The following is a 22,638-nucleotide window of genomic DNA, read 5'->3' on the forward strand; positions in this document are numbered from 1 at the left end:
TCGTCATTGCCATCTTTCTAAATTTTTCTTTTAATTTTTCAATTGACTCATCCTTCCTTCTCGAGCTTTTACATTCCCCTAACTTGTTCCCTATCTCCTGGATTCTTCATTCAACTATCTCTTCTCTTTCAAGTTGGAGAAAAATTGGGAGAGCTACTTATACACTGTTTTATATCTGACCAGCAATGTGACCACAGCCAAATCACAAACCTCTTGCATTTCAAATTCCTCCCTTGTAAAAGAGGATAGGAATCCCCCTTCAACCTCCTTCCCTGAGCTTCAATGAGAAGGATACAGTGAGGTGGCAACAGCAGTGATAGTGGCAGTCATTCTTGAAACTTCCTATTTATCAGGCACCTTATATCCATCACTTCACTATCCCCAAGATATCCTAATTTGGAGGGTTTGAATCATTATATTCACCATTTTACTGAAGGGGAGACTGAGACCCCACATGGTCATATGGCTTACCCAACATTACAGAACAGAATCTTTATTAAAACTTATGTCTTTCCAATGGAATATGCTGAAAATTCTAATAATAAGGTGACTCATGAAAATGATTAGAAAATACACAGTGCCATTACAATGACAGTTATAGCTTAACACTGACAGGTAAACGTAGCATCTTATTTGTTTTCTTTGTCAAATGTTCAGTGAAAGAATATCTTTAAGAAAATTGAAGACCATGAGAAATACCCTGAGTGGAAAAAAAAATGCTGAACAATTTCCTCAAGGAACATGCTTACAGACTGTCTCAGATTTCTTCTCATGGGTCAAATATAACTATTCATGCCTTGTGGAACATCATGGATGTGAGTGTTTTGGGAGGATTATGCTCCACAGCGCCCCCCTGGTGTTCTAACCTAGCATGGGGCTCATCTGGAGATACCACGTGGGATGTTGGGGTGGGGTTCCTGCCAGAGGCAGAAACACTGGGCCAGAGGAGCCCCACGCCCCTTTGGGAGAGGAGAAGGCACTATCATCCTCAACTCTTGTCTTGGTGACAGGCCTAGAAACTACCAGGTGGCAGGTAAGCATCCATTTCTGTGTCAAAGATGTGTCATTAGTTTGAGGGAGAGTGTTCCTTCTGAGCAGAAGGTAATGACAACCCACTACAGTCCTCTTTCCTGGAAAAACCCGAGGACGGAGCAGCCTGGTAGGCTGCAGTCCATGGGATCGCTAAGAGTCGGACATTATTGAGCGACTTTACTTTCACTTTTCACTTTTCTGAATTGGAGAAGCAAATTGCAAGCCACTCCAGTGTTCTTGCCTGGAGAATCTCAGGGACGGTGGAACCTGGTGGGCTGCTGTCTGTGGGGTTGCACAGAATCAGACACGACTGAAGTGACTAAACAGAAGCAGCAGGTGCAGCAGCAGCAGCAGCAGCAGCAGCACATCCTTCTGAACTAAGGGATTGAACTAATTACAGATGAAGAGTGAACCGTCTCTGATCAGAAGTTAGAACCAACTGCAAAGCAATTGTGAATGACCAGGCAGAGGAATTTAGTTTCCATAGATGCAAGAACCACAGCAGTAAAAAGTTACTGAACCAGTATTCCGTGTAAGTCCATAAGAATCTAACACAGTGGTTATGGTTTTTCGATTAGCAAAAGGGCTTATTTTGTCTTCAAGAAAGTCCATGCCAGCCTGAGAGATAGGCAAAGAGTAAATAGATGAAAGGGTCACTTGTGTGGTATTGATTGGATGTGGTCTGAGTTTGGAGGGAGTGGCTGAGGTTGATCAAGAAAGACTTCCTGCAGAAAGGGATTCTAAGGATGGGTTTATAGAGACTACAGAGTTTCTCAAATGAAGGCACCAGGACATCCCTGGATGTCCAGTGGTCAGGAAGACCCAGTGGTTATGTCTTTGGGCTTCCCATGCAGGAGGTACCACTTCAATGCCTGGTCTTAGAATCAATATCCTACATACAATATAGCATAGGAAAAAAATATCAAATGCAAGCACCTGTGTAATCAAAGGCTGTGAGCTTCTCAGTGGTTGGAAAGTGATCTCAAGAGATATATAGCACCCAGAGGGAGGCATCAGTGTGGGAATAGAGGGTAGCCAGTTCTTCACTAACCCACTCCCTCTTCCCTGTAGATGAAATACATGGGTAACATCATCATTGGAAGACACCCTCAGGAATTCCAGGTTATCTATGACACAGGCTCATCTGACTGGTGGGTGCCCTCCCTCTTTTGCCCCAGTCCAGCCTCTTGCGAGTACAGACACCCCCTGCCCGGGCCAGTTTTCACTTGCCCTGCCACCCTATTTCCACCTTTGGCACCGGATAACACTCATCTCTTGTGTCTGCAGCTACACAAGTTGGTTCAGACATTGCAAGTTTTCCACCTTCCGGCCTACACAAAAGACCTTCTGCATCGCCTATGGATCTGGGCGCATGAAGGGATTTCTTGCTTATGACACCGTTCATGTAACGCGTAAAGAGACGCTGAGTCAGAACTGGCTATGGAGTGACCCCTGCTTGAAAAACAGATGCAGGACCATCTGGCAGGACCCTTCCTAGCCTGACTCCCATAGGCATTGGCCATCTTATGCACAGCATCCTGTCCCTGGGGAGGCAGTGCCTGTGGTGACACACAAGCAAACAGACAGCTAACCCAGAGAGTGGCTTGAGGTGTAGACTTGCAGCTCCTCTGCCCATGAGAAGTTCAAGGTTCATTTTTCTGGGAGCAAGAAGAGGGGGGAAAAAGCGCCCACTTTTATATTCACAGACTGTTCCAGGCACTTTCAGGTAATAATTGGTTTAATCCTGCAACAACCCCGCACAGCAGGTAGTCTGATTTGCTTATGAGACATATGAGGAAACTAAAGTGCAGACAACAAGGGCCTTGCTGAGGTCACACATGTGGTAAATGGTGGAGCTGGGTTGGCTTTTCAGGATGGAAGTTGCTGTAAGGTGTTTAGGGACAGGATAAAACTGATCTGGGGACCCTAGGGGCAGTCAAGAGCTTCAGGTATCCATAGTGGGAAACTGGAGGCCAGAGATGTCAAGGGGTTTGATAAATGAGTTCTCACTCTAGAGTGCCTTTGAAAGTCTCATAGAACATATGGCCTGCCTTCCCAAAGCACTTGAGTAGTTCCCCTCTTTCTCTTTCTCTCTCATACACACTCACACTTATATCCCCCAAAGTGAATTTCCCAGGCAGTAGTTTCATAGATCCCTGCAAGCACGATTGTGTTTTCGGCTTCTGTCTCCCTGGACAGATTCAGAATCCACAATACCTTGCAGAGAATTCAGTCCATTCCTGTCATTAGGTCATAGTGATCCCAGGGAAGGCTACCTTGCTCTCGACTCATTTTGGCCACAAGGGGGCAGCAATGATCCTGACCTGACTCTTGGTTGCCCCACCTGGACGGAAGCCACAAGGCCACTTCGACTGATGCAGAGGGTGGTTTTCAGAGGGGCAGATGTTTTAACATTCACAGCCTCTCACAGATGGAACCCGAATTCTCTCCCAGCTTGGTCTAACCGTCTGAGGTCCACAAAAGACAGAGGCCAGCCTCAATTCTTCTCTGAGGATTTAATGGCAATGCAGTCCAGCCCAGTCCTAGCCCCACTTCACATATCTGTAAGTGGGAACACTCTTCTCTCCCACTGATTGGGGACCTTGTAAGTACTGATCAGGTGTTTGGTCTAAGCATTGTGGAATACGAGTGTGAGAGTGCACCTTTTGATGGTGTCTTGGGCTTGAAGTACCCCAACATATCCATCTTTGGAGCTATCCCCATCTTTGACAACCTGAAGAATCAAGGTGCCATTTCTGAACCTGTTTTTGCCCTCTACTTGAGCAAATAAGTTTGAGATGGACAATCCCTTTCTCCAAATTAGCTTTAAGATGCTTTCAGTTGCACGAAAATTACAGAACACATGATAAAGAAGAATCCTGAGAGATAATCTAACTCAGGATAAATATAGTGCCAGGGCTATACCTGGCTTCACCACTGGCTTTTATAAATAACGTTTTATTGGAGTACAATGCTGCTCCTGGTCTCAAAACCCGTAACTTAGTCTAGAGGGGTGAGTGAGGAGGGAGACTAGTGGAAGAAAACAGAAAACAAGTTGGAGGAAAAAGCAATATGATTTGCTTATGAATTTGATAAGGAAGGGAGGAGAAAGATGGTGGATATCTTTCCTTCCTCATTAGCATACCACTGGGAGCCAATGACCAGCTACACAATTTGCAGGAGCCAGGGAAAATGAAAGTGTGGGACACAAAACAAACATGTGGGACCCCTTGTTCAAGAAATATGAGGCATTTCAAGACAGAAAGAGCAGAGGTGGGGTCCCTTCTGAGTGTGTTGCCCTTTGAACAGTAGAGGTCACAGGCCAGTGGAGCCAACTCTGGGTTTTCTGAACCCACACCCTGAGAATTCCCAGGCTTTGATTTTCCTGAAAAAATAATAAGCTGGACAAGAGGAAAGCCAAAACACTTCAGCACCCTGTCCTCTGAGTGTGTCTGAGCACTCAGGTCGCAGGAGGTAGGGCATCTTCAGAAGCTATAGTGGGTGGAGCCCAGCCAGTTGACTCAGCTTCTAACCTCCTCTTTGTCACTCATTAGCCAGTAATGGACCTCGGTCTGGATCAATCTCTCCTAGACTCGATTTCTGCATCTGTACATGGGGACCTTATTAGGACCTTGATGAGTATACCAGCACAGCTCTCAGACAGTGCCATTGTTACTCTCCTCCAAGGATCCCCCCCCTCTCTTGTCTCTACACAGGAAGGGTGAAAGACAGTGTGGTGATATTTGATGGGGTTGATAAATCCTACTACCAGGGAGTGCTCAACTGGCTACCACTGATCCACGCAGGTGACTGGAGTATACACATGGACTGGTAACTTCTCCTTCTGAGGGTCAGCCCAAGTGATGCTCCTGTTATTGTACATGAACACAGGCAGACACACAAAAATAAATCCTCAGACACACAGTCACACAGACATATACGCCACCCACAACGACACAGAGAGACGCACAGACACATGGAAACACATAAGCAGACACAAAAACATACACAGAGACACATATAAACATGCATAGCTAGTCAGAGACACACAAGCACTCACAGAGACACATACAAACACATGTACAAACACATATACAAACTAAAACACAAGCAGATAGATATGTAAACAACCCATGGGTTCATAATCCCCAGGCATTCTGACCAGGGCTCTGACCTGGGTCCTAAAAGGGTCCGGAGAGGTCTGTGCAGCTAGGAGAGGATTGCATCCACTGCCCTGTGAGGCCTGGAGCATGGTTAGAGGACTCTACAGTGTGGTGAACAGAGGATCATGGAGAATTTCTCCAGCCTGAAAAAGGTATAAAATGGCAAACTGTCCGGGGCTGCCTGGGACATAAGATGTTCTCAGTACAGATAAATGTCTGTTTAAAAACAGGGAGAGTCCTGAGCAAATGGGGAGAACTGCTCTTCTAAGGGAGCAACTACTGAATAGTGTAGAGAGATTTGCTGAAGTCATAAGACGTAAAAGCAACTAATAGAAAGAACCCCTGGTCATGGGCACACAGTGGGGTAGGGGTTATAACAAAGAATCAGGAAGGTGGGATCCAGGAGTGACCTGAGGACAAGAGGTATAATGATGGGATTCTGTGTGATACCCTCAGACAAAAGCTGACCCATCTTTTGGAGTTTCTGTGGGCTAGTCATGTATTTCCTGGCCAGGGTCTCAGGGTCTGAGCTGGTTGTAGGAGCAGTGCTGGCAGACACCCTCTCCCAGAGGAGCCCCTCTCTCCCACGACTATGAGAATCTGCTGCCCTGGTGAATCTCTATCTTCACTCTGTGATTGACCCGTTATTTGTTCCCCACCAGGAACAGCTCTCTGGATGTTTCTCATTCATTGTTTTCACAGTCTTTTTTCACTCACTAAACAGACTAGCCTTGGGCATCCACCGTGTGCCAGCCACTTTAGGGAGGCAATGGAAATAAAACTTGCCCTCATGTCTAAGAAGGCAGATGCATAGGAAATGAGACACACACATAGTGAATTGTGACTTTGGTACACGCTAGACATGAGGAAGTGTCTACCGAGACTGTCAAGAAAGGAAACAATAAACATTGGGGGAAAGACTTCCCTGAAACCATGACAATTAACCTGAAATCTGGAAGATGAGAAGAAATTTGCTAGTCAAAGTGGAGGGGGTCCTCTAGGAAGGAAGACCAGCTTGTGTCAAGTGCAAAAGAGCCTGGTGTATTCAAGTACAGCATTCAAGAATGTCAAGGAAGGTGCCGTGTTGGGAGCAAAGGAAAAGAGGTCAAGAGATAAAGGGCTGTTTAGAAGACAGTCAGGAAGGGGGCAGATCTGGGGAGACTCAGAGTGATCTTGATGGCTGCTTGGTCACGCTGTCTCTCAGCATCTCCATGAAAAGAAAGGTTATTGCTTGTTCTGGCGGCTGTGAGGCCCTTGTGGATGCTGGGACATCACTGACCATTGGCTCAAGACGACTGGTCAATAACATCCAGAAGCTCATCAGTGCCACGCCACGGAGTTCTGAGGTGAAGATCATGCCCCAGGGTCACTCCCAGTCTCCACACACAAGAAAGATCTTCAGGGCCAACCTCTCTCCCTCTCTCTCTAACAGCACTACTTTTTCATGTTTTTCAGTCAATACCCTGTCCTCTATTATCTTCACCATAGATGGCATCAACTACCCAGTCCCAGCACAACCTACATCCTCAAGGTGAGGGGAGAACCATGAGGGGTGGTTCTCAAATAGGAACTTGAAGGAAACTTTGGGCTGCTGCTGGGAGGAGAGGGCCCTCTGCAGGCCATCTCTCACTATTGCAGATGCTGCTGATCCCTGGGGCTGGCCAGAGCCTCCCACAAAACAAACCACTTGAGAGTACAGGGCCATCTGGGACACTGATCATCCTGAAATAAATGTGGAGACACCATACCATGCTGGCATGGCAGGAGTCACAAGGAGAGGGGAACACTCAGGTCCTCAGTCCTCAAAGAGCTTCAATTCAATCTGAATCTTCAGATGGATGAACATGGAAAGTCAGCTCTAGCAGTCCTTGAAATATGTCATGTGACAAGGAGAATGGCTGGGGACAGTCCCAATGTGCTGTCCCACCATAGGGATAAACAGTCTCCCTTCCCTTCTTGCCGTTTTCCTGGTTTGAATGATAAATTACATGGTCACCCTAGTTCTCAGATGCATCTTCCTCTAGTTCTTGCCGGGTGCCCCTTTTGTGAGTCAGGCTACCGTACCGTCTGTGGGGAGGCTGGATGCTAATATGAATAAACGGTTCACAGTGACTGCTCAGCCCCAGCACAGGGTGGAGGCTTCATGTCAGCTCCCTAGGGTAGTTCAGAGCTGGCTGATGTGCTCAAAGAAGACTTTGAGGAAGGGAGAGAATTTCAGGAATTCTAAAACTGTAAACTCATGTCGCCATATGGAGGGTTGCTTGGTTCTAGGCAAAACTGCCCTGAATTCCATGCAAATGGCATCCTAAGGTGCTCTGCACTAGGGAATTGGGGACTTACTAGGGGTGATGAGGGCTACAGACTGAGCAGTGGAGATGGGGAACAAGAGTATGTTACGCAACCAAGCCTAGAGTGGCCAAAGAGGGTGAGTGTGGGCCAATGGAGGCTTCCCAGAGACCCGTGTTAAGTCTTCAAGAACGTTTTGTGGGTACTGCTCTATTTAAGATGGATAACCAACAAGGGGTTACTGTGTAGCACGGGGAACTCCACTTAATTATGTGACAACCTGGATGGTAGGGGTATTTTTGGGACCAGGATTCATGGATACATATGTTTGAGTCCATGTACTGGGCACCCGAAACTCAGAATATTGTTAATCAGCTATATTCCGATACAAAATAAAGTTTTTTAGTAAAGTATAGATTGTGGCGATGCAGGAGGAGAACTAGCATTCTTTGCAGAGAAAACAAGGAGCAGGAGTCAGAAGGAAAGAAACAGGGAGAGAGGAGAACTATGGACACTCTTTTTCTTTTCTAAAAATTATATTGAAGTGCGGTTAATCTTCAGTGTTGTGTTAAGTTCTGCTGCACTGCAATATGACTCAGTTATACACATAGAGAAATATATATTATTTTTCTTAGTATTTTCCCTGTGGTTTATGACTGGATAGTTAATATATTTCCTTATGCTCTTCAGTAGGACTTTGTTGTTTAGAATTCCTCAGTATCCCCAACACCCATTCCACCCCTCCCCCACACCCTTCCTCATATCAACTTCATGTCTTGGCCCTTTTTGGTTGTGGATGAATTCTCATATCCCCTGCTATGAGAAAATCCCTTGATACTTACCAAAAGAGGGAAATAAAATCAAGAATTGTGCTGGGTCTGGATATTTGTGGGAGTCACAGGTAAGTGTTGAGGCTTTCTGGTGTGTGTCATCCTCCCCCAGCATTCTAGAAGCCACTGCTTTACCACCTTTAAAGAGAACACAGTGAGGACATCTAGAGAGACCTGGATCCTGGGTGACGTCTTCCTGAAGCTGTATTTCTGTCTTTGATCGAGGAAATGACAGGATTGGCCTGGCATAGGCAGTGTAAATGCTTGGAGTGGTTGAAGAATCAGTAAGGCCGCTCCAAGCAAACACTAAATCACACTTAGGGTATTCCTGCCCAGTATGCTGGTGAACTGTATTTGGTGGTCTGCACACTCTGTTTTCAATAAAGAATAAAGGGTTTCACTCATAATGGGGGTGAAAAAATCGGGTGCCTCTGTTTCTGTCTGGGAGATGTACAATGATTGAGAAGGATCTAGAACAAAGTCTGAATCACAGTTGAGAGGAGCCCACATCCAGCTGGCTTAAAGGAAAGGGGAGATTCATTGAAATGATTCTGGGAATCCAGGACACAAGACTCAGAGCAAATACAAAGATCTCAGTGACAGGACACAAGAAATCAGAAGTCATCAGTTCTCTATTTCACATCCTGGCTCTTTCTCTTCCCTCTTCTCTGATGGTCTTAGCCTGAAATCTTTCTTCCTTGAGGCATCTACACCTAGTGAGGGAGTCCAAGCTACCTGCCCTAGGGTTTTACATCCTGAAGGCATCTCCAATAATGAAAGAAAAGATTGAAGACATCAGAGTTAGAGGGTGTTCTCTGAATGACCCACCTCAGATCACATGTACAGTCTTAGATCAGCCATCCTGGCAGGGCCATGGGGTCCTATGATTGGCATTACATGGTCTTGTGGCCCTGACACAGCAGCACACAAATTGTCAATTTCCTCCAGAACTACATGAGTGAAGCTGGGGAGAGGCAGCCCTAAAGATTATGCCTGGGCGGTGGTCTAGGCCATGGAAGAGTTTGTGATGACCCACCAGCTCCACCACATCCTCATTCAGAGGAGTTATAAGGGGTAATGAAATAGACTCTCTTCATCCTGTCTCATATGCACTTATCATTGGTCTTCTCCTCCAGGGGATGTTGGGTGAGGTACTTCATGGAGAGCTGGTTCCCTTTTGTCCTACACCCAGTCAGCAGATAACTGCCATGTATACCTGCTCTGTCCTTTCCAGTCCTATTGTTAAGTGATGGCCCCAGTGGATCCCTGAGCCATCGCCCTCCTGCAGGGCCCAGAATGCCCCCTCCTTGACCTCCATACTGCTGGGAAGAATGCAACGCATCTATTGAGAGACCCAGGGTGCACAGAGCCTTCAGGCTTTCTGAGTTTCTCCATGGGTGGGGCTACAAACTATTTGCTTTGAGCTGCCATAATTAGGCACTCTTGAAGTGGAGTTCTTTCCACCTGGAGGCCCTCAGTAGATGCCTCAGCTGAGACAGCAGGGATTAGAGGTTGATTTCCTTTCAGATTAACTGGTTTGATCTTGTTGTATAAGGGACTCTCAAGAATCTTCTCAAGCACCACAGTTCAAAAGCTCAACTCTTTGGCATTCACCATTTTTATGGTCCAGATATCACATCTGTACCTGATTACCAGAAAAACCATATCTTTGACACTACAGACCTCTGTAGCAAAGTGAGTCTCTACTTTTTAATACACTGTGCAGGTTTTTCATAGCCTTTCTTCCTTCCTGTGAGCAAGTGTGTTTTCATTTTGTCACTGCCGTCAAGGTCCATAGTGATTTTGGAGCCCAAGAATGTAAAATCTGCAACTGTTTCCACTGTTCCCACCTCTATATGGCATGAAGTGGTGGGAATGGATGCCATGAATGTTGAGTGTCTTTCTGTGAATAGTTTCTTGAATGTTGAGTTTAAGCTAATTTTTTCATCTCCTCTCCTCATTGAGAGGTTCTTTAGCTCTTTTTTGCTTTCTGCTGTTAGGGCAGGGTCATCTTCATATCTACGGATGTTGCTTGTCCCAGCAATCTTGATTCCAAGTTGGGATTTATTCAGACCAGCATATTGAATGATGTATTCTACATATAAGTTAAATAATCAAGTGACAATGTACACATTGTCATTCTCTTTTCCAGTTTTAAATCTTTCAGTTGTTCTATGACTGATTCTACCTACTGCTTTTTGACTACGTAAGAGACTTCTTAGGAGAAAGGTAAGGTGATCTGCAACTCCCATTTCTTTAAGAATTTCCTACAGTTTGTTGTGATCCACACAGTGAAAATCTTCAGGATAGTCAGTGACAGTTGGAAATGTTTTTTCTGGGATTCCCTTATTTCTCCATGATTCAGTGGATGTTGGCAATTTGATCTCTGGTTCCTCAAACCAGTTTGTATGTCTGGAAGTTTTCAGTTCATGTATTGTTGAAACTTAGCTTGAAGGATTTTGAACATTACCTTGCTAGCAAGTGAGATGCACACAATGGAATGATCAGTTCAGTTCAGTTCAGTTCAGTCGCTCAGTCATGTCCAACTCTTTGAGACCCCATGAATCGCAGCATGCCAGGCCTCCCTGTCCATCACCAACACCCTGAGTTCACTCAGACTCATGTCCATTAAGTCTGTGATGCCATCCAGCCATCTCACCCTTGGTCGTCCCCTTCTCTTCCTGCTCCCAATCACTCCCAGCATCAGAGTCTCCAATGAGTCAACTCTTTGCATGAGGTGGCCAAAGTACTGGAGATTCAGCTTTAGCATCATTCTATCCAAAGAAATCCCAGGGTTGATCTCCTTCAGAATGGACTGGTTGGATCTCCTTGCAGTCCAAGTCACTCTCAAGAGTCTTCTCCAACAACACAGTTCAAAAGAATCAATTCTTCGGCACTCAGCCTTCTTCACAGTCCAACTCTCACATCTATACATGACCACAGGAAAAACAATAGCCTTGACTAGACAGACCTTAGTCGGCAAAGTAATGTCTCTGCTTTTGAATACACTGTCTAGGTTGGTCATAACTTTTCTTCCAAGGAGTAAGCGTCTTTTAATTTCATGCTGCAGTCACCATCTGGAGTGATTTTGGAGCCCCCCCCAAAAAAAAAGTCTGACACTATTACCCCTGTTTCCCCATCTATTTCCCATGAAGTGATGGGACCAGATGCCATGATGTTCATTTTCTGAATGTTGAGCTTTAAGCCAACTTTTTCACTCTCCTCTTTCACTGTCATCAAGAGGCTTTTTAGCTCCTCTTCATTTTCTTCCATAAGGGTGGTGTCAACTGCATATCTGAGGTTATTGATATTTCTGCTGGCAATCATGATTCCAGCTTGTGTTTCTTCCAGCCCAGCATTTCTAATGACGTACACTGCATATAAATTAAATAAGCAGGGGGACAATATACAGCCTTGACCTACTCCTTTTCCTATTTGGAACCAGTCTGTTGTTCCATGTCCAGTTCTAACTGTTGCTTCCTGACCTGCATACAGATTTCTCAAGAGGCAGGTCAGGTGGTCTGGTATTTCCATCCCTTTCAGAATTTTCCACATTTTATTGTGATCCACACAGTCAAAGGCTTTGGCATAGTCAATAAAGCAGAAATAGATGTTTTTCTGGAACTCTCTTGCTTTTTCCATGATCCAGCAGATGTTGGCAATTTGATCTCTGGTTCCTCTGCCTTTTATAAAACGAGCTTGAACATCAGGGAGTTCACGGTTCATGTATTGCTGAAGCCTGGCTTGGAGAATTTTGAGCGTTACCTTACTAGCATGTGAGATGAGTGCAAATGTGCAGTAGTTTGAACATTCTTTTGCTTTGCCTTTCGTTGGGATTGGAATGAAAACTGACCTTTTCCAGTCCTATGGCCACTGCTGAGTTTTCCAGATTTGCTGGCATATTGAGTGCAGCACTTTCACAGCATCAACTTTCAGGATTTGAAACAGCTCAACTGGAATTCCATCACCTCCACTAGCTTTGTTCGTAGTGATGCTTTTAAGGCCCACTTGACTTCACATTCCAAGATGTCTGGCTCTAGATTAGTGATCACCTCATCATGATTATCTAGGTCTTGATCTTTTTTGTACAGTTCTTCCGTGTATTCTTGCCACCTCTTCTTAATATCTTCTGCTTCTGTTAGGTCCAGACAATTCCTGTCCTTTATCGAGCCCATCTTTGCATAAAATGTTCCCTTGGTAGCTCTAATTTTCTTGAAGATATCTCTAATCTTTCCCATTCTGTTGTTTTCCTCTATTGTTTTGCATTGATCGCTGAAGAAGGCTTTCTTATCTCTTCTTGCTATTCTTTGGAACTCTGCATTCAGATGCTTATATCTTTCCTTTTCTCCTTTGCTTTTCACCTCTCTTCTTTTCCTAGCTATTTGTAAGGCCTCCCCAGGCAGCCATTTTGGTTTTTTGCATTTCTTTTCCATGGGGATGGTCTTGATCCCTGTCTCCTGTACAATGTCACGAAACTCATTCCATAGTTCATCAGGCACTCTAAATATCAGATCTAGGCCCTTAAATCTATTTTTCACTTCCACTGTCTAATCATAAGGGATTTGATTTAGGTCATACCTGAATGGTCTAGCGATTTCCCCTATTTTCTTCAATTTCAGTCTGAATTTGACAATAAGGAGTTCATGATCTGAGCCACAGTCAGCTCCTGGTCTTGTTTTTGTTGACTATATAGAGCTTCTCCATCTTTGGCTGCAAAGAATATAAGCAATCTGATTTCGATGTTGACCATCTGATGATGTCCATGTGTAGAGTCTTCTCTTGTGTGGTTGGAAGAGGGTGTTGGCTATGACCAGTGCATTTTCTTGGCAAAACTCTATTAGTCTTTGCCCTGCTTCGTTCTGCATTCCAAGGCCAAATTTGCCTGTTACTCCAGGCGTCTCTTGACTTCCTACTTTTGCATTACAGTCCCCTATAATGAAAAGGACAGCTTTTTTGGGTGTTAGTTCTAAAAGATCTTGTAGGTCTTCATAAAACCATTCAACTTCAGCTTCTTCAGCGTTACTGGTTGGGGCATAGACTTGGATAACTATGATATTGAATGGTTTGCCTTTGAGACAAACAGAGATCATTCTGTCATTTTTGAGACTGCATCCAAGTACTGCATTTTGGACTCTTTTGTTGACCATGATGGCTACTCCATTTCTTCTGAGGGATTCCTGCCCGCAGTAGTAGATATAATGGTCATCTGAGTTAATTTCACCCATTCCAGTCCATTTTAGTTAGCTGATTCCTAGAGTGTCGACGTTCACCCTTGCCGTCTCTTGTTTGACCACTTCCAATTTGCCTTGATTCATGGACCTGACATTCCAGGTTCCTAGGCGATATTGCTTTTTACAGCATCGGACCTTGTTTCTATCACCAGTCACATCCACAGCTGGGTACTGTTTTTGCTTTGGCTCCATCCCTTCATTCTTTCTGGAGTTATTTCTCCACTGATCTCCAGTAGCATATTGGGCACCTAATGACCTGGGTAGTTCCTCTTTTGGTATCCTATCATTTTGCCTTTTCATGCTGTTCATAGGTTTCTCAAGGCAAGAATACTGAAGTGTCTTGCCATTCCCTTCTCCAGTGGACCACATTCTGTCAGACCTCTCCACCATGACCTGCCCATCTTGGGTTGCCCCACAGGCATGGCTTGGTTTAATTGAGTTAGACAAGGCTGTGGTCCTAGTGTGATTAGATTGACTAGTTTTCTGTTAGTATGGTTTCAGTGTGTCTGCCCTCTGATGCCCTCTTGCAACACCTACCATCTTACTGGAGTTTTTCTTACCTTGGGCGTAGGGTATCTCCTCATGGCTGCTCCAGCAAAGCACAGCCGCTGCTTCTTACCTTGGACGAGGGGTATTTCCTTACTGCCACTGTTCCTGACTTTCAATGTGGGATAGCTCCTCTAGGCCCTCCTGTGCCTGCAAAGTCACCACTCCTCGGGTTGCTCCTCCAGGCCGCCGGCCCTGGCCTCAGCCTTGGGTGGCTCCTCCCAGCTGCCGCCCCTGGCCTCAGGCTTGTGGTGGCTCCTCAGGGTCACCGCCCCTGACCTGGGAGGCGGGGTAGCTCCTCTCGGCCACCACCCCTGACCTCGGACATGGGGTAGCTTCTCCTGGCCACCCCTGACCTAGGACGCAGGGTAGCTCCTCTTGGCCATTCCTGTGCCGTCGCAACCTGGCAGTCTAGGCCACTGCCCCTGACCTTGGACGTGGGGTAGCTCCTCTCAGCAGTGCTTAGTGTGCCGGCTCGTAGCCGCCTGTGCAAATGACTATAAACAGAAAAAAAAAAAACAAAAAACAAAACCATATATATATATATATATATATATATATATATATATATATATATATAAAACATTACTTGTAAATGCCTTTTGTTTGAATTGGAATGAAAACTGATCTTTTCCAGCACTGTGGCTACTGCTGAGTTTTCCAAATTTGCTGACATTGAATGCAACATACTTACAGCCTCTTTCTTTAAGAATTTTAAACAGCTCAGCTGGAATTCCATCACCTTCCCAGCTTTTCTTATAGTGATGCTTCCTAAAGCCCAGTTCACTTCATACTCTGGTATATCTGGCTTTATGTGAGTGACCCCAGCATCATCCCTATCCTGGTCATTATGATGATTTTTGAATAGTTCTTCTGTGCTTTCTTGCTTCTTCTTAATCTCATCTGCTTCTGTTAGGTCTTTGACTTTTCTGTCCTTTATTGTGCCCATCTTTGCATGAAGTTTTCCTCTGGTATCTCCACTTTTTTTGAAGAGATCTATATTCTTTCAGTTCTATTGTTTTCCTCTAATTCTTTCATAATTCACTTATGACGACTTTCTTATTTCTCCTTGCTATTCGCTGGGAAGTCTGCATTCCATTGGGTATATCTTTCCCTTTCTCCTTTGCCTTTCACTTCTCTTATTTTCTCAGCTATTTTTAAGGCCTCCTCAGGCAACCACCTTGCCTTGTCACCTTTGTTTCTCTTGAGGATGGTTTTGATGACCACCTCCCATACAATGTTACAAACCTCCATCCATAGTTGTCCAGTCTAACAGACCTACTCCCTTGAATCTATTTTTCACTCCACTATATAATCATAAGGGATTTGCTTTAGGTTATAGCTGAATATTCTAGTGGTTTTCCTTACTTTCTTCAATTTAAATGTGAATATTGTTTGCTTCTGCCTAAGCATTGCTTCCAGATCACCACCCACCACTCCCAGTGGGTGTGGAGCAAAAACACACTATTTGAGGCCTGTTACCCTGGGTTTGTGCTTGGCTTTTCACATGTTTAGCTGTGTGAGCTTGATCAAGTTACTTGATTTCAGTTTTCACATCTGGAAAGTGGGCACCATGATGATAATCCCACCTTCTAGATTGCATGTGTGCCTGCAAAGAGCCAGTGGCCCTGAGAGGGCTTTCTGAGTTCATAAGTCTGGAACAAGTATGAATTATTCTGCCACCTGGGAGAAGGAAGTCTTCTGTTTAGAGGTTATGGCTGCCATCCCCAAGGCTAAATATTGAAGCCAATAGATGTTCAGAGATCTATTTCTGAACCCTCACCCAGAACTCTGACTGAGTCGATGCTTCTCTTTTCTGGGCTCACAGAAGAACTAATGATTACTGTCTCAGATTACTCCCTTCTTAACCTTACAAGTCAGCTTTTCCTTTTCAACTACTTCTCCCCTGAAATCACACTGCAAGGAATGTCATAAAAGCTCTTGGTTTCTGGTGAGTTTCCCAAACCTCCAGCATAGCAACAAGTAGCTATTGTGGCTACTTGTCATAGCAACAACTATGGCAACCTGTATAGTCCAATCTTAGCCTGTTAAATGAATCTTTCCCCATTTGGCCCCTCATGTTTAAATTGCCTATATTTGCTTTAATAACCTTCCTTCGCTTGCTGTTTAATAACAAAATATGTGTGGATTTCATCTAGCTTTCTTTCCCAAGCATAATTCCAACCATGCAATGAAGTAACCAAACATTTAGTCATTTAACTACCCACAGGAATTGACAAAAGCAAATCACCCATCATGTATACTTGCTTGCCCCAAAACACCACTGAAATGATCTGATGAAAAAATGTAATGCATTAGCATGTACACTCCAGAAGGGACACTTTTTTCTCTGGATTTGTTTTCCATCTAGCGCAGAATATCTACCATAATCCTGGACCTCCAGCAGTTGGTCACCTAATTTTTGCAGACTCAGCCCACTCCAGATCCCTTCCACATCCCTCAGTAAAATCTAGAGAACAGACTCAGTCAAAGTTCTCACTCCTGTAGAAAACAGTTTTTTTTTTTTTTTTTAAGAAAATAATATTTGGTAATACATTCAAAATCTTGTGCTCCTTGCCTTGGATTCAAGGAGCAGCACCAGAGGATGGGAAGCCTCCCCTTCCACCTAAATCTTTCACCACTTCCACCAGGGCCACAGGCTTGACTGGACCCTAAGGACTTCTGCCTGCTCCCTGATATCCTCTGTACATCAGTTCAGTTCAGTCTCTCAGTCATGTCCCACTCTTTGCTATATCATGCGGTGCAGCATTCCAGGGCTCCCTGTCCATCATCAGCTCCCGGAGCTTGCTTAAACTCATGTTCATCAAATCGATGATGCTACCCAATAATTTAATCTCTGTCTTCCCCTTTGCCTTCTGCCTTTAATCTTTCCCTGCATCAGCCTGTTTCCTAATGAGCCAGTTCTTCCCATCAGGTGGCCAAAGTATTGGAGGTTCAGCTTCAGCATTGGGCCTTTCAATTAATATTCAGGACTTATTTCCTTTAGCATGGACTGGTTTTATATCTTTGCAGTGCAAGGGACTCTCAAGAGTCTTGTCCAACACCACAGTTTAAAAGCATCAATTCTTTGGTACTCAGCTTTCTTTCGTAACAACTCACATCCCATCTTGATTTCTGATAAAACCATAGCTTTGACTATACAGAGCTTTGCTGGTAAAGCAATGTCTCCGCTTTTTAGTATGCTGTCGGCTTTTTCATGGCTTTACTTCCAAGGAGCTAGCAACTTTTTTTCTTTTTTTCCACAACTGTGGTCACTATCTACAGTGAATTTGGAGCCCAGGAAAATAAAGTCTGTCACTGTTTTCATTGTTTTTCCAGGTATTTGCCATGAAGTGGTGGAACTGGATGCCATGATCTTGGTTTTTTGATCTGTACATACCACATCAAGATCGTCCCAAACAAAAAGTAATGCAAAAAGGCAAAATGGTTGCCTGAGGAGGCTTTACAAATAACTTAGAAAAGAAGAGAAGCAAAATAAAAAGTTGAAAAGAAAGACATACCCATCTTAATGCAGAATTCCAAAGACTAGCAAGAAGAGATTTAAAAAAAGAAAAAGAAGAAGAAGAAGAAGCCTTCTTAAGTGATCAGTGCAAAGAGTATAGAGGAAAACATTAGAATGGTAAAAACTAGAGATATTTTCAAGAAAATTAGAGATAGGGAGGAAATGTTTCAGTCAAAGATGGGCACAATAAAAGAGAGACATGTGATGAACCTAACAGAAGAAAAATATATTAAGAAGAGGTTGAAAGAATACATAGAAGAACTGCACAAAAAAGATATTAATGATCCGGATAACCATGATAATGTGATCACTCACTTAGAGCTAGACAATCCTGAAATGTGGAGTCACATGGATCTTCAGAAGCATCACTAAGAGCAAAGCTAGTGGAGGTGATGGCATTGCAGTCGAGCTATATCAGGTCCTTAAAGTTGATGCTGTTAAAGTGCTGCACTCAATATGCCAGCAAATGTGGAAAACTCAGCAGTGGCCACAGGACTGGAAAGGTCATTTTCCTTGCAGTCCCCAAAAAAGGGATTTCAAAGAATGTTCAACCACCTCACAGTTCCACTCATCTCACATGCTACCTAAGTAATTTATCCAAGCAAGTCTTCAACAGTACATGAACTGTGAAATTCCATATGTTCAAGCTGGATTTAGAAAAGGCAGAGGAACCAGAGATCAAATTGCCAACATTCTTTGGATGATAGAAAAAGCAAGAGATTTCTAGAAAAACACCTACTTTTGCTTTATTGACCATGCAAAAGCCTTTGACTGAGTGGACCACAACAAACTGTGGAAAACTTACAGAGATGGGAATACCAGTCCATCTTACCTGCCTTCTGAGAAATCTGTATGCAGGTTAAGAACCAACAGTTAGAACTGAATAAGGAAGTACAGACTGGTTCCAAATCGGGAAAGGAGTACATAAAGGCTGTATATTGTCACCCTGCTTATTTAACTTATATGCAGAGTACACCATGTGAAATGCCCAACTGGATGAAGCAAAAGTTGGAATTAAGATTTCTGGGAGAAATATCAATAGCCTCAGATATGCAGAAAACACCACCCTCACAGCAGAAATTGATGAAAGTGAAAGAAGACAGTGAAACACCTGGTTTAAACTTCACATTCAGAAAATGCAGATCATGGCATTTGGTCCCATCACTTCATGGTAAATAGATGGGGAAACAATAGAAACAGTTAGAGACTTTATTTTCAGGGCCTCCAAAATCACTGCAGATGATGACTGCAGCCATGAAATTGAAAGATGCTTGCACATTTGAAGAAAAACTATGACAAACCTATACAATTTTTTTTTTTAAGTAGAGACATTACTTTGCTGAAAAAGATCAGTATAATCAAAGCTATGATTTGTCCATTGTCATGTATGGATGTGACCGTTGCACCATAAAGAATGGTGAGTGATGAATAATTGACGGTTCTGAACTGTTGTGTTGGACAAGAATCTTGAGAGTCCCTTGGATTGCAAGGAGATCCACTCAGTCATGCTAAAGGAAATCAATCCTGAATATTCATTGGAAGGACAGATGCTGAGATTGAACCGCCAATACTTTGGCCAACTGATTTGAAGTACTTACTCATAAAAAAGACCCTGTTACTTGGAAAGATTGAAGGCAGGATAAGAGGATGACAGATGATGAGATGGTTGGATGGAATGACCAACTCCATGGACATGAGTTTGCCCAAGCTCCAGGAGTTGGTGAATAACAGCAAGCCCTGGCATGTTGCAGTCCATAGGGTTGCAAAGAGTCGGACATGACTGAGCGACTGAACTGAACTGAACATACCACATAGCAAATGCTGTTTGTAATTGGCATGTTTCTCCAGCAAGACTGGGGCTCCCTAAGGCCCCAATTCATATCCCCAATCAAGTTTGCACCCATGCACAGAGGTCAGTGCCTAGCATTCACAAGGCATTCAGTGAGTTCTGATTGCAGGGGGACCTCCATTTTGGTAGACATAGAGGAGCAAAAGACACATTTATCCTCCCGTCTCAAATAATTCCAAAGTAGAAAAGACAAATGAAAGAGCATTGTTTTACGTCAAACATCTGGCAGCATAGAATGTGTTCCTGAGACGGGGAGCAAGCAAGGAGAGTTCTACAATTGGCTCAACTCTTGAAATAGTTTCCAACACATACATGGAAGGTGTAACTAGGCAGAGACAAACAGTCTCCCAAAGAAGAGTGATTTATGACTCTATATAGTTAGAGTTCACAGGAGAGAGCTACCTACAGAGAACTGTAGGAAGGTACAGGAGATACCCTTCCAGTTTTCAGCAGAGAGTTGATATTACTGGTCTGAATTATAGGGAACAATCTTTGAGTCTCAAATTGCATGAAGTCTACTTTTGTCCTCACCCACCAGCGTGAAAATTACTCATTTTTTAAAAATATAAATTTATTTATTTTAATTGCAGGCTAATTACTTTACAATATTGTATTGGTTTTGACATACATTGACATGAATCCCCCACGGGCATACATGTGTTCCTCATCCTGAACATCCCTCCAACCTCCCTCCCTATACCATCCCTTTGGGTCATCCCAGTGTACCAGCACCGAGCATCCTGTATCATGCACTGAACTTGGACTGGAGATTCGTTTCACATTTGATAATATACATGTTTAACTGCCATTCTCCCAAATCATCCCACCCTCTCCTTCCCCCACAGAGTGCAAAAGACTGTTCTATACATCTGTGTCTCTTTTGCTGTCTCACATACAGGGTTATCATTAATATCTTTTTAAATTCCATATATATGCATTAGTATACTGTATTGGTGTTTTTCTTTCTGGCTTACTTCACTCAGTATTTATTGCTTGTAGACTTTTGGACAGCCATTGTGGCTGGTGTGAAATCGTACCTCATTTTAGTTTTGATTTGCATTTTTCTGATATTTAGAGATGTTGAGCATCTTTTCATCTGTTTGTTAGCCATCTGTATGTCTTCTTTGGAGAAATGTCTGTTTAGTTCCTTAACCCATTTTTGTGTGTGTGTGTGATTGGGCAGTTTATTTTTCTGGAATTGAGCTGTAGGAGTTGCTTGTATATTTTTGAGACTAATTCTTTGCCAGTTGCTTCATTTGTTATTATTTTCTCCCATTCTGAAGGCTGTCTTTTCACCTTGCTTATAGTTTCCTTTGTTGTGTAGAAGCTTTCAGTTTAATTAGGTCCCATTTGTTTTCTTTTTGCTTTTATTTTCAATATTCTGGGAGAGGGGTCATAGAGGACCTTGCTGTGATTTATGTCAGAGAATGTTTTGCCTATGCTCTCCTTGAGGAGTTTTATAGTTTCTGGTTGTACGTTTAGATCTTTAATCCATTTTGAGTTTATTTTTGTGTATGGTGTTAGAAAATGTTTTAGTTTCATTGTTTTACAAGGGGTTGACCAATTTTCCCAGCACCAATTGCTAAAGTGAGTGTCTTTTCTCCATTGTATATTCTTGCCTCCTTTGTCAAAGATAAGGTGTCCATAGGTGTTGGTTTTATCTTTGGGCTATCTATTTTGTTCCATAGTTCTGTCTTTGTGCCAGTACCGTACTGTCTTGATGACTGTAGCTTTGTAGTAGAGCCTGAAGTCAGACAGGTTGATTCCTCCAGTTCCATTCTTCTTTCTCAAGATAACTTTGGCCATTCAAGGTTTTTGTATTTCCTTACAAATTGTGAAATTATTTGTTTTAGTTCTGTGAAAAATACCATTGGTAGCTTGATAGGGACTGCATCGAATCTATAGATTGCTTTTGGTAGTGTACTCATTTTCACTATATTGATTCTTCTGATCCATGAGCACGGTATATTTCTCCATCTATTAGTGTCCTCTTTGATTTCTTTCACCAGTGTTTTAAAGTTTTCTATATATAGGATTTTAGTTTCTTTAGGTAAATATAGTCCTAAGTATTTTATTCTTTCGTTGCAATGGTGAATGGAATTTTCCTTTTAATTTCTCTTTCCATTTTCTCATTATTAGTGTATAGGAATACAAGTGATTTCTGTGTGTTGGTTTTATATCCTGCAACTTTACTATATGCATTGATTAGCTCTAGCAATTTTCTGGTGGATCCTTAGGGTTTTTTATATAGGATCATGCCATCTGAAAACAGTGAGAGTTTTATTTCTTCTTTTCCAATTTAGATTCCTTTTATTTCTTTTTCTGTTCTGATTGATGTGGCCAATACTTCAAAACTATGTTGAATAATACTGGTGAGAGTGAGCACCCTTGTCTTGTTCCTGACTTTAGGGGAAATTCTTTCAATATCCACCATTGAGAATAATGTTTGCTGTGGGTTTGTCATATATAGCTTTTATTTTGTTGAGGTATGTTCCTTCGATTTTTGCTTTCTTAAGAGTTTTTATCATAAATGAATGTTGGATTTTGTCAAAGGCTTTCTCTGTATCTATAGAGATAATCACATGGCTTTTATTTTTCAATTTGTTAATGTGGTGTATTACATTGATTGATTTGTGGATATGAAGAATCCTTGCATCCCTGGGATAAAGCCCACTTGGTCATGATGTATGATCTTTTTAATGTGTTGTTGGATTCTGATTGCTAGAATTTTGTTAAGGATTTTTGCCTCTATGTTCATCAGTGATATTGGCCTGTAGTTTTCTATTTTTGTGGCATCTTTGTCAGGTGTTGCTATTAGGATGATGGTAACCTCATAAAATGAGTTTGGAAGTGTACCTTGGTCTGCAATTTTCTGGAAGAGTTTGAGTAGGATAGGTGTTAGCTCTTCATTTTCATTCGTTTCTATGGATATTTTGATTTCTTCTGTGATTTGTTGGTTATTCATCAGCGTGTTGTTCAGCCTCCATATGTTGGAATTTTCTACAGTTTTCCTCCAGTAGTTGGGATCTAATCTTACTGCTTGTGGTCAGAAAAGATGCTTGGAATAATTTCAATTTTTTTGAATTTACCAAGGCTAGATTTATGGTCCAAGATGCGATCTATCTTAGAGAAGGTTTCGTGTGCACTTGAGAAAAGGTGAAATCCTTTATTTTGGGGT

The 22,638-nt window shown here is 43.0% G+C and overlaps 1 pseudogene; it reads left to right on the top strand.

Annotated features, from left to right (window-relative positions):
• The first annotated feature begins 649 nt into the window (after positions 1-649).
• LOC138083447 (pregnancy-associated glycoprotein 1-like) lies at positions 650-8,571 on the top strand (annotated as a pseudogene).
• The last annotated feature ends 14,067 nt before the right edge of the window (positions 8,572-22,638 follow it).

Source organism: Capricornis sumatraensis, chromosome 8, assembly GCF_032405125.1.
Source record: "Capricornis sumatraensis isolate serow.1 chromosome 8, serow.2, whole genome shotgun sequence".
Classification (NCBI taxonomy): Eukaryota; Metazoa; Chordata; class Mammalia; order Artiodactyla; family Bovidae; genus Capricornis; species Capricornis sumatraensis.